Source organism: Oncorhynchus mykiss, chromosome 16 (assembly GCF_057628025.1).
Source record: "Oncorhynchus mykiss isolate SJ-2025 chromosome 16, ASM5762802v1, whole genome shotgun sequence".
NCBI lineage: Eukaryota > Metazoa > Chordata > Actinopteri > Salmoniformes > Salmonidae > Oncorhynchus > Oncorhynchus mykiss.
Window position 1 is genome coordinate 39,707,811 of NC_143037.1, and position 13,340 is coordinate 39,721,150.

The window sequence follows — 13,340 nt, forward strand, 5'->3', positions numbered from 1 at the left end:
CCACCCGGCACAGCCAGAAGAGGACTGGCCATCCCACATATGCTCTCTCTAATTCTCTCTTTCTTTCTCTCTCTCGGAGGACCTGAGCCCTAGGACCATGCCCCAGGAATACCTGACATGATGACTCCTTGCTGTCCCCAGTCCACCTGACTGTGCTGCTGCTCCAGTTTCAACTATTCTGCCTTATTATTATTCGACCATGCTGGTCATTTATGAACATTTGAACATCTTGACCATGTTTTGTTATAATCTCCACCCGGCACAGCCAGAAGAGGACTGGCCACCCCACATAGCCTGGTTCCTCTCTAGGTTTCTTCCTAGGTTTTGGCCTTTCTAGGGAGTTTTTCCTAGCCACCGTGCTTCTTCACCTGCATTGCTTGCTGTTTGGGGTTTTAGGCTGGGTTTCTGTACAGCACTTTGAGATATCAGCTGATGTACGAAGGGCTATATAAAATACATTTGATTGATTGAGTAGCATAGGTTACAGGTTTGTAGTCAAGCCACAGATTTCAGGTGAGATCCCATGATACACTCAACAATACAACAACACGATTCTCATGAATAACCATGAAGCCATTTGCTAAGATTTCCCCCATTTTGACATGTGGAAACCTGTTGTCACTCTTACCCTGACGGGAAGCTCCAGACACTTTTTTGGTCCTATCTGAGGCATTTTTAAATTCATGTCAAATTGGCCATATTCTGAAGACACTCTTAGGCTGCAGGGTAATCAAACTGGCCACATCTAAAGTCAAGCCACAGGTAACAGGTGAGAAACCTTGTTAAACCCTAAAAGAAAAAGAAAAACTTGATTGCATTGAAAATAACCATTAAGTCATTCAGGTCGCAGACTCCCCTATAGGCATGGTTTGAAACCCCCTCCTGACAATTTTTTAGCGCCTGCATGTCATGCACCTTTGTAAAATCCAGTTGAAAAATAAATGACTTAAGGTAACGTAAATGACACCTAGTTAATATGAGTAGTGAATAACTATCGTATTTTTAATATTCTGCAAAAACAGCTAGTTGATGAGAGGCTGAAAGAGAATTGCAAGAATCGCGCAATTTCACAGGCGGGCCCCAAACAGGCAAATAACAAAAATAATCTCGGAACGCAGAACTCGTCGGTCGTTGTTAGTGGATTGTATTGGCGGGAAGAACAAAAATATCGTCTGCAGGGTAATCAAAGTCGCCGCATCTAATGTCAAGTCACAGGTGAGCTGCCTTGTTAAACCCTAAAAATAAATAATAACACGATTGCGTTGAAATGACTCATTAAGCCATTTGTAAGGATTTCCCCCATGTGGACCTGTTGTCACTCTTACCCTGATGGTTGCTGATATTTCCAGACACTTTTTCAGTCTTATCTGAGGAATTTTATCATTTATATCAGAATGGCCATATTCTGATGCCAGTTTAGCGCTCATTCAATGACGATTTACTACTCTTTCCCATTGAAGGCCATATTGAGGTTAAATCAATGACTGGACTTTTTAATTTATAAAAACAAATGACTATTGAAAGTGCAAGTCAGTATCGTGCATAGTTGTTCTGGTCTCTGTGGTGATTTTAGAGCGTTGTTCATATTTCTACTTTTACCGCATACACTTTAACCCGATACCCAGTTAATGTGCTGTAGTCTGGATGGCCGAGCGGTCTAAGGCGCTGCGTTCAGGTCGCAGTCTCCCATGGAGGCGTGGGTTCAAATCCCACTTCTGACTGTTTTTTAGTGCCTCTCAGGAGTCATGCTGCTCAGCAGTAATAATAAGAATGATGAAATAACAACTTCACACAGTGAAATAAGAATTCATAATAAACACTCTCAAATGCAGACCTTCTGGAGCTGAGCAAAGATCAAGGTTAAATAAGAAAACAGCTGGACTTAATAACAAATGAATGAGGGGAACATTTTGTGTTATTGCATTATAATGAGTTACTGCATTATCTTTCAGTTGTTAAATTTCACTTTCTGTAGGCTATGCCTGTTGGCCCATTCACTCCTAACAAGCATGTTTTCTTCTGTCAACGTTGTCGTGGCTGAGTGGTTAAGGCGATGGACTAGAAATCCATTAGGATCTTCCTGCGCAGTTTCAAATCCTGCTGACAACGAAAATGCATTTTTTTGACCCCTCCGGAGGTTGAAGTTTAGTCGTGTTTCTTATACCAATCGCATCCTCTCAGATCTCCGCAAGTACATAGGGATTAGTTGTCCATTTGGGATAGGACTGCAGGCCATCTGTCCCACTTCACACCTTTACACACCTGGTTATCCAGCCTTCTAGCTCTATAGGCCACAGTAGCATAGGTTACAGGTTTGTAGTCAAGCCACAGATTTCAGGTGAGATCCCATGATACACTCAACAATACAACAACACGATTCTCATGAATAACCATGAAGCCATTTGCTAAGATTTCCCCCATTTTGACATGTGGAAACCTGTTGTCACTCTTACCCTGACGGGAAGCTCCAGACACTTTTTTGGTCCTATCTGAGGCATTTTTAAATTCATGTCAAATTGGCCATATTCTGAAGACACTCTTAGGCTGCAGGGTAATCGAACTGGCCACATCTAAAGTCAAGCCACAGGTAACAGGTGAGAAACCTTGTTAAACCCTAAAAGAAAAAGAAAAAACTTGATTGCATTGAAAATAACCATTAAGTCATTCAGGTCGCAGACTCCCCTATAGGCATGGTTTGAAACCCCCTCCTGACAATTTTTTAGCGCCTGCATGTCATGCACCTTTGTAAAATCCAGTTGAAAAATAAATGACTTAAGGTAACGTAAATGACACCTAGTTAATATGAGTAGTGAATAACTATCGTATTTTTAATATTCTGCAAAAACAGCTAGTTGATGAGAGGCTGAAAGAGAATTGCAAGAATCGCGCAATTTCACAGGCGGGCCCCAAACAGGCAAATAACAAAAATAATCTCGGAACGCAGAACTCGTCGGTCGTTGTCAGTGGATTGTATTGGCGGGAAGAACAAAAATATTGTCTGCAGGGTAATCAAAGTCGCCGCATCTAATGTCAAGTCACAGGTGAGCTGCCTTGTTAAACCCTAAAAATAAATAATAACACGATTGCGTTGAAATGACTCATTAAGCCATTTGTAAGGATTTCCCCAATGTGGACCTGTTGTCACTCTTACCCTGATGGTTGCTGATATTTCCAGACACTTTTTCAGTCTTATCTGAGCAATTGTATCATTTATATCAGAATGGCCATATTCTGATGCCAGTTTAGCGCTCATTCAATGACGATTTACTACTCTTTCCCATTGAAGGCCATATTGAGGTTAAATCAATGACTGGACTTTTTAATTTATAAAAACAAATGACTATTGAAAGTGCAAGTCAGTATCGTGCATAGTTGTTCTGGTCTCTGTGGTGATTTTAGAGCGTTGTTCATATTTCTACTTTTACCGCATACACTTTAACCCGATACCCAGTTACTGTGCTGTAGTCAGGATGGCCGAGCGGTCTAAGGCGCTGTGTTCAGTTCGCAGTCTCCCATGGAGGCGTGGGTTCAAATCCCACTTCTGACAGTTTTTTAGTGCCTCTCAGGAGTCATGCTGCTCAGCAGTAATAATAAGAATGATGAAATAACAACTTCACACAGTGAAATAACAATTCATAATAAACACTCTCAAATGCAGAACTTCTGGAGCTCAGCAAAGATCAAGGCTAAATAAGAAAACAGCTGGACTTAATAACAAATGAATGAGGGGAACATTTTGTGTTATTGCATTATAATGAGTTACTGCATTATCTTTCAGTTGTTAAATTTCACTTTCTGTAGGCTATGCCTGTTGGCCCATTCACTCCTAACAAGCTTGTTTTCCTCTGTCAACGTTGTCGTGGCCGAGTGGTTAAGGCGATGGACTAGAAATCCATTAGGATCTTCCTGCGCAGGTTCAAATCCTGCTGACAACGAAAATGCATTTTTTTGACCCCTCCGGAGGTTGAAGTTTAGTCGTGTTTCTTATACCAATCGCATCCTCTCAGATCTCCGCAAGTACATAGGGATTAGTTGTCCATTTGGGATAGGACTGCAGGCCATCTGTCCCACTTCACACCTTTACACACCTGGTTATCCAGCCTTCTAGCTCTATAGGCCACAGTAGCATAGGTTACAGGTTTGTAGTCAAGCCACAGATTTCAGGTGAGATCCCATGATACACTCAACAATACAACAACACGATTCTCATGAATAACCATGAAGCCATTTGCTAAGATTTCCCCCATTTTGACATGTGGAAACCTGTTGTCACTCTTACCCTGACGGGAAGCTCCAGACACTTTTTTGGTCCTATCTGAGGCATTTTTAAATTCATGTCAAATTGGCCATATTCTGAAGACACTCTTAGGCTGCAGGGTAATCGAACTGGCCACATCTAAAGTCAAGCCACAGGTAACAGGTGAGAAACCTTGTTAAACCCTAAAAGAAAAAGAAAAAACTCGATTGCATTGAAAATAACCATTAAGTCATTCAGGTCGCAGACTCCCCTATAGGCATGGTTTGAAACCCCCTCCTGACAATTTTTTAGCGCCTGCACCTTTGTAAAATCCAGTTGAAAAATAAATGACTTAAGGTAACGTAAATGACACCTAGTTAATATGAGTAGTGAATAACTATCGTATTTTTAATATTCTGCAAAAACAGCTAGTTGATGAGAGGCTGAAAGAGAATTGCAAGAATCGCGCAATTTCACAGGCGGGCCCCAAACAGGCAAATAACAAAAATAATCTCGGAACGCAGAACTCGTCGGTCGTTGTCAGTGGATTGTATTGGCGGGAAGAACAAAAATATTGTCTGCAGGGTAATCAAAGTCGCCGCATCTAATGTCAAGTCACAGGTGAGCTGCCTTGTTAAACCCTAAAAATAAATAATAACACGATTGCGTTGAAATGACTCATTAAGCCATTTGTAAGGATTTCCCCAATGTGGACCTGTTGTCACTCTTACCCTGATGGTTGCTGATATTTCCAGACACTTTTTCAGTCTTATCTGAGCAATTGTATCATTTATATCAGAATGGCCATATTCTGATGCCAGTTTAGCGCTCATTCAATGACGATTTACTACTCTTTCCCATTGAAGGCCATATTGAGGTTAAATCAATGACTGGACTTTTTAATTTATAAAAACAAATGACTATTGAAAGTGCAAGTCAGTATCGTGCATAGTTGTTCTGGTCTCTGTGGTGATTTTACAGAGTTGTTCATATTTCTACTTTTACCGCATACACTTTAACCCGATACCCAGTTACTGTGCTGTAGTCAGGATGGCCGAGCGGTCTAAGGCGCTGCGTTCAGTTCGCAGTCTCCCATGGAGGCGTGGGTTCAAATACCACTTCTGACAGTTTTTTAGTGCCTCTCAGGAGTCATGCTGCTCAGCAGTAATAATAAGAATGATGAAATAACAACTTCACACAGTGAAATAACAATTCATAATAAACACTCTCAAATGCAGACCTTCTGGAGCTGAGCAAAGATCAAGGTTAAATAAGAAAACAGCTGGACTTAATAACAAATGAATGAGGGGAACATTTTGTGTTATTGCATTATAATGAGTTACTGCATTATCTTTCAGTTGTTAAATTTCACTTTCTGTAGGCTATGCCTGTTGGCCCATTCACTCCTAACAAGCTTGTTTTCCTCTGTCAACGTTGTCGTGGCCGAGTGGTTAAGGCGATGGACTAGAAATCCATTAGGATCTTCCTGCGCAGGTTCAAATCCTGCTGACAACGAAAATGCATTTTTTTGACCCCTCCGGAGGTTGAAGTTTAGTCGTGTTTCTTATACCAATCGCATCCTCTCAGATCTCCGCAAGTACATAGGGATTAGTTGTCCATTTGGGATAGGACTGCAGGCCATCTGTCCCACTTCACACCTTTACACACCTGGTTATCCAGCCTTCTAGCTCTATAGGCCACAGTAGCATAGGTTACAGGTTTGTAGTCAAGCCACAGATTTCAGGTGAGATCCCATGATACACTCAACAATACAACAACACGATTCTCATGAATAACCATGAAGCCATTTGCTAAGATTTCCCCCATTTTGACATGTGGAAACCTGTTGTCACTCTTACCCTGACGGGAAGCTCCAGACACTTTTTTGGTCCTATCTGAGGCATTTTTAAATTCATGTCAAATTGGCCATATTCTGAAGACACTCTTAGGCTGCAGGGTAATCGAACTGGCCACATCTAAAGTCAAGCCACAGGTAACAGGTGAGAAACCTTGTTAAACCCTAAAAGAAAAAGAAAAAACTCGATTGCATTGAAAATAACCATTAAGTCATTCAGGTCGCAGACTCCCCTATAGGCATGGTTTGAAACCCCCTCCTGACAATTTTTTAGCGCCTGCACCTTTGTAAAATCCAGTTGAAAAATAAATGACTTAAGGTAACGTAAATTACACCTAGTTAATATGAGTAGTGAATAACTATCGTATTTTTAATATTCTGCAAAAACAGCTAGTTGATGAGAGGCTGAAAGAGAATTGCAAGAATCGCGCAATTTCACAGGCGGGCCCCAAACAGGCAAATAACAAAAATAATCTCGGAACGCAGAACTCGTCGGTCGTTGTCAGTGGATTGTATTGGCGGGAAGAACAAAAATATCGTCTGCAGGGTAATCAAAGTCGCCGCATCTAATGTCAAGTCACAGGTGAGCTGCCTTGTTAAACCCTAAAAATAAATAATAACACGATTGCGTTGAAATGACTCATTAAGCCATTTGTAAGGATTTCCCCCATGTGGACCTGTTGTCACTCTTACCCTGATGGTTGCTGATATTTCCAGACACTTTTTCAGTCTTATCTGAGGAATTTTATCATTTATATCAGAATGGCCATATTCTGATGCCAGTTTAGCGCTCATTCAATGACGATTTACTACTCTTTCCCATTGAAGGCCATATTGAGGTTAAATCAATGACTGGACTTTTTAATTTATAAAAACAAATGACTATTGAAAGTGCAAGTCAGTATCGTGCATTGTTGTTCTGGTCTCTGTGGTGATTTTAGAGCGTTGTTCATATTTCTACTTTTACCGCATACACTTTAACCCGATACCCAGTTACTGGGCCGTAGTCAGGATGGCCGAGCGGTCTAAGGCGCTGCGTTCAGGTCGCAGTCTCCCATGGAGGCGTGGGTTCAAATCCCACTTCTGACAGTTTTTTAGTGCCTCTCAGGAGTCATGCTGCTCAGCAGTAATAATAAGAATGATGAAATAACAACTTCACACAGTGAAATAACAATTCATAATAAACACTCTCAAATGCAGACCTTCTGGAGCTGAGCAAAGATCAAGGTTAAATAAGAAAACAGCTGGACTTAATAACAAATGAATGAGGGGAACATTTTGTGTTATTGCATTATAATGAGTTACTGCATTATCTTTCAGTTGTTAAATTTCACTTTCTGTAGGCTATGCCTGTTGGCCCATTCACTCCTAACAAGCTTGCTTTCTTCTGTCAACGTTGTCGTGGCCGAGTGGTTAAGGCGATGGACTAGAAATCCATTAGGATCTTCCTGCGCAGGTTCAAATCCTGCCGACAACGAAAATGCATTTTTTTGACCCCTCCGGAGGTTGAAGTTTAGTTGTGTTTCTTATACCAATCGCATCCTCTCAGATCTCCGCAAGTACATAGGGATTAGTTGTCCATTTGGGATAGGACTGCAGGCCATCTGTCCCACTTCACACCTTTACACACCTGGTTATCCAGCCTTCTAGCTCTATAGGCCACAGTAGCATAGGTTACAGGTTTGTAGTCAAGCCACAGATTTCAGGTGAGATTCCATGATACACTCAACAATACAACAACACGATTCTCATGAATAACCATGAAGCCATTTGCTAAGATTTCCCCCATTTTGACATGTGGAAACCTGTTGTCACTCTTACCTTGACGGGAAGCTCCAGACACTTTTTTGGTCCTAACTGAGGCATTTTTAAATTCATGTCAAATTGGCCATATTCTGAAGACACTCTTAGGCTGCAGGGTAATCGAACTGGCCACATCTAAAGTCAAGCCACAGGTAACAGGTGAGAAACCTTGTTAAACCCTAAAAGAAAAAGAAAAAACTCGATTGCATTGAAAATAACCATTAAGTCATTCAGGTCGCAGACTCCCCTATAGGCATGGTTTGAAACCCCCTCCTGACAATTTTTTAGCGCCTGCATGTCATGCACCTTTGTAAAATCCAGTTGAAAAATAAATGACTTAAGGTAACGTAAATGACACCTAGTTAATATGAGTAGTGAATAACTATCGTATTTTTAATATTCTGCAAAAACAGCTAGTTGATGAGAGGCTGAAAGAGAATTGCAAGAATCGCGCAATTTCACAGGCGGGCCCCAAACAGGCAAATAACAAAAATAATCTCGGAACGCAGAACTCGTCGGTCGTTGTCAGTGGATTGTATTGGCGGGAAGAACAAAAATATTGTCTGCAGGGTAATCAAAGTCGCCGCATCTAATGTCAAGTCACAGGTGAGCTGCCTTGTTAAACCCTAAAAATAAATAATAACACGATTGCGTTGAAATGACTCATTAAGCCATTTGTAAGGATTTCCCCCATGTGGACCTGTTGTCACTCTTACCCTGATGGTTGCTGATATTTCCAGACACTTTTTCAGTCTTATCTGAGGAATTTTATCATTTATATCAGAATGGCCATATTCTGATGCCAGTTTAGCGCTCATTCAATGACGATTTACTACTCTTTCCCATTGAAGGCCATATTGAGGTTAAATCAATGACTGGACTTTTTAATTTATAAAAACAAATGACTATTGAAAGTGCAAGTCAGTATCGTGCATTGTTGTTCTGGTCTCTGTGGTGATTTTAGAGCGTTGTTCATATTTCTACTTTTACCGCATACACTTTAACCCGATACCCAGTTACTGTGCTGTAGTCAGGATGGCCGAGCGGTCTAAGGCGCTGCGTTCAGGTCGCAGTCTCCCATGGAGGCGTGGGTTCAAATCCCACTTCTGACAGTTTTTTAGTGCCTCTCAGGAGTCATGCTGCTCAGCAGTAATAATAAGAATGATGAAATAACAACTTCACACAGTGAAATAACAATTCATAATAAACACTCTCAAATGCAGACCTTCTGGAGCTGAGCAAAGATCAAGGTTAAATAAGAAAACAGCTGGACTTAATAACAAATGAATGAGGGGAACATTTTGTGTTATTGCATTATAATGAGTTACTGCATTATCTTTCAGTTGTTAAATTTCACTTTCTGTAGGCTATGCCTGTTGGCCCATTCACTCCTAACAAGCTTGCTTTCTTCTGTCAACGTTGTCGTGGCCGAGTGGTTAAGGCGATGGACTAGAAATCCATTAGGATCTTCCTGCGCAGGTTCAAATCCTGCCGACAACGAAAATGCATTTTTTTGACCCCTCCGGAGGTTGAAGTTTAGTCGTGTTTCTTATACCAATCGCATCCTCTCAGATCTCCGCAAGTACATAGGGATTAGTTGTCCATTTGGGATAGGACTGCAGGCCATCTGTCCCACTTCACACCTTTACACACCTGGTTATCCAGCCTTCTAGCTCTATAGGCCACAGTAGCATAGGTTACAGGTTTGTAGTCAAGCCACAGATTTCAGGTGAGATTCCATGATACACTCAACAATACAACAACACGATTCTCATGAATAACCATGAAGCCATTTGCTAAGATTTCCCCCATTTTGACATGTGGAAACCTGTTGTCACTCTTACCCTGACGGGAAGCTCCAGACACTTTTTTGGTCCTAACTGAGGCATTTTTAAATTCATGTCAAATTGGCCATATTCTGAAGACACTCTTAGGCTGCAGGGTAATCGAACTGGCCACATCTAAAGTCAAGCCACAGGTAACAGGTGAGAAACCTTGTTAAACCCTAAAAGAAAAAGAAATAATTTGATTGCATTGAAAATAACCATTAAGTCATTCAGGTCGCAGACTCCCCTATAGGCATGGTTTGAAACCCCCTACTGACAATTTTTTAGCGCCTGCATGTCATGCACCTTTGTAAAATCCAGTTGAAAAATAAATGACTTAAGGTAACGTAAATGACACCTAGTTAATATGAGTAGTGAATAACTATCGTATTTTTAATATTCTGCAAAAACAGCTAGTTGATGAGAGGCTGAAATAGAATTGCAAGAATCGCGCAATTTCACAGGCGGGCCCCAAACAGGCAAATAACAAAAATAATCTCGGAACGCAGAACTCGTCGGTCGTTGTCAGTGGATTGTATTGGCGGGAAGAACAAAAATATCGTCTGCAGGGTAATCAAAGTCGCCGCATCTAATGTCAAGTCACAGGTGAGCTGCCTTGTTAAACCCTAAAAATAAATAATAACACGATTGCGTTGAAATGACTCATTAAGCCATTTGTAAGGATTGAATGAGGGGAACATGTGGACCTGTTGTCACTCTTACCCTGATGGTTGCTGATATTTCCAGACACTTTTTCAGTCTTATCTGAGGAATTTTATCATTTATATCAGAATGGCCATATTCTGATGCCAGTTTAGCGCTCATTCAATGGCGATTTACTACTCTTTCGCATTGAAGGCCATATTGAGGTTAAATCAATGACTGGACTTTTTAATTTATAAAAACAAATGACTATTGAAAGTGCAAGTCAGTATCGTGCATTGTTGTTCTGGTCTCTGTGGTGATTTTAGAGCGTTGTTCATATTTCTACTTTTACCGCATACACTTTAACCCGATACCCAGTTACTGTGCTGTAGTCAGGATGGCCGAGCGGTCTAAGGCGCTGCGTTCAGGTCGCAGTCTCCCATGGAGGCGTGGGTTCAAATCCCACTTCAGACAGTTTTTTAGTGCCTCTCAGGAGTCATGCTGCTCAGCAGTAATAATAAGAATGATGAAATAACAACTTCACACAGTGAAATAACAATTCATAATAAACACTCTCAAATGCAGACCTTCTGGAGCTGAGCAAAGATCAAGGTTAAATAAGAAAACAGCTGGACTTAATAACAAATGAATGAGGGGAACATTTTGTGTTATTGCATTATAATGAGTTACTGCATTATCTTTCAGTTGTTAAATTTCACTTTCTGTAGGCTATGCCTGTTGGCCCATTCACTCCTAACAAGCTTGCTTTCTTCTGTCAACGTTGTCGTGGCCGAGTGGTTAAGGCAATGGACTAGAAATCCACTAGGATCTTCCTGCGCAGGTTCAAATCCTGCCGACAACGAAAATGCATTTTTTTGACCCCTCCGGAGGTTGAAGTTTAGTCGTGTTTCTTATACCAATCGCATCCTCTCAGATCTCCGCAAGTACATAGGGATTAGTTGTCCATTTGGGATATTACTGCAGGCCATCTGTCCCACTTCACACCTTTACACTCCTGGTTATCCAGCCTTCTAGCTCTATAGGCCACAGTAGCATAGGTTACAGGTTTGTAGTCAAGCCACAGATTTCAGGTGAGATCCCATGATACACTCAACAATACAACAACACGATTCTCATGAATAACCATGAAGCCATTTGCTAAGATTTCCCCCATTTTGACATGTGGAAACCTGTTGTCACTCTTACCCTGACGGGAAGCTCCAGACACTTTTTTGGTCCTATCTGAGGCATTTTTAAATTCATGTCAAATTGGCCATATTCTGAAGACACTCTTAGGCTGCAGGGTAATCGAACTGGCCACATCTAAAGTCAAGCCACAGGTAACAGGTGAGAAACCTTGTTAAACCCTAAAAGAAAAAGAAAAAACTCGATTGCATTGAAAATAACCATTAAGTCATTCAGGTCGCAGACTCCCCTATAGGCATGGTTTGAAACCCCCTCCTGACAATTTTTTAGCGCCTGCACCTTTGTAAAATCCAGTTGAAAAATAAATGACTTAAGGTAACGTAAATTACACCTAGTTAATATGAGTAGTGAATAACTATCGTATTTTTAATATTCTGCAAAAACAGCTAGTTGATGAGAGGCTGAAAGAGAATTGCAAGAATCGCGCAATTTCACAGGCGGGCCCCAAACAGGCAAATAACAAAAATAATCTCGGAACGCAGAACTCGTCGGTCGTTGTCAGTGGATTGTATTGGCGGGAAGAACAAAAATATCGTCTGCAGGGTAATCAAAGTCGCCGCATCTAATGTCAAGTCACAGGTGAGCTGCCTTGTTAAACCCTAAAAATAAATAATAACACGATTGCGTTGAAATGACTCATTAAGCCATTTGTAAGGATTTCCCCCATGTGGACCTGTTGTCACTCTTACCCTGATGGTTGCTGATATTTCCAGACACTTTTTCAGTCTTATCTGAGGAATTTTATCATTTATATCAGAATGGCCATATTCTGATGCCAGTTTAGCGCTCATTCAATGACGATTTACTACTCTTTCCCATTGAAGGCCATATTGAGGTTAAATCAATGACTGGACTTTTTAATTTATAAAAACAAATGACTATTGAAAGTGCAAGTCAGTATCGTGCATTGTTGTTCTGGTCTCTGTGGTGATTTTAGAGCGTTGTTCATATTTCTACTTTTACCGCATACACTTTAACCCGATACCCAGTTACTGGGCCGTAGTCAGGATGGCCGAGCGGTCTAAGGCGCTGCGTTCAGGTCGCAGTCTCCCATGGAGGCGTGGGTTCAAATCCCACTTCTGACAGTTTTTTAGTGCCTCTCAGGAGTCATGCTGCTCAGCAGTAATAATAAGAATGATGAAATAACAACTTCACACAGTGAAATAACAATTCATAATAAACACTCTCAAATGCAGACCTTCTGGAGCTGAGCAAAGATCAAGGTTAAATAAGAAAACAGCTGGACTTAATAACAAATGAATGAGGGGAACATTTTGTGTTATTGCATTATAATGAGTTACTGCATTATCTTTCAGTTGTTAAATTTCACTTTCTGTAGGCTATGCCTGTTGGCCCATTCACTCCTAACAAGCTTGCTTTCTTCTGTCAACGTTGTCGTGGCCGAGTGGTTAAGGCGATGGACTAGAAATCCATTAGGATCTTCCTGCGCAGGTTCAAATCCTGCCGACAACGAAAATGCATTTTTTTGACCCCTCCGGAGGTTGAAGTTTAGTTGTGTTTCTTATACCAATCGCATCCTCTCAGATCTCCGCAAGTACATAGGGATTAGTTGTCCATTTGGGATAGGACTGCAGGCCATCTGTCCCACTTCACACCTTTACACACCTGGTTATCCAGCCTTCTAGCTCTATAGGCCACAGTAGCATAGGTTACAGGTTTGTAGTCAAGCCACAGATTTCAGGTGAGATTCCATGATACACTCAACAATACAACAACACGATTCTCATGAATAACCATGAAGCCATTT

General features: G+C 41.1%; 3 non-coding genes across 3 annotated transcripts; all 3 read left to right on the plus strand.

Moving 5' to 3' along the window:
• Window positions 1-7,098: 7,098 nt before the first annotated feature.
• Window positions 7,099-7,181, plus strand: trnal-cag (transfer RNA leucine (anticodon CAG)). Its single transcript has one exon. It is a non-coding gene; the product is annotated as a tRNA-Leu (tRNA).
• Window positions 7,182-8,924: 1,743 nt separating this feature from the next.
• Window positions 8,925-9,007, plus strand: trnal-cag (transfer RNA leucine (anticodon CAG)). The gene has a single exon. It is a non-coding gene; the product is annotated as a tRNA-Leu (tRNA).
• Window positions 9,008-12,574: 3,567 nt separating this feature from the next.
• Window positions 12,575-12,657, plus strand: trnal-cag (transfer RNA leucine (anticodon CAG)). The gene has a single exon. It is a non-coding gene; the product is annotated as a tRNA-Leu (tRNA).
• The last annotated feature ends 683 nt before the right edge of the window (window positions 12,658-13,340 follow it).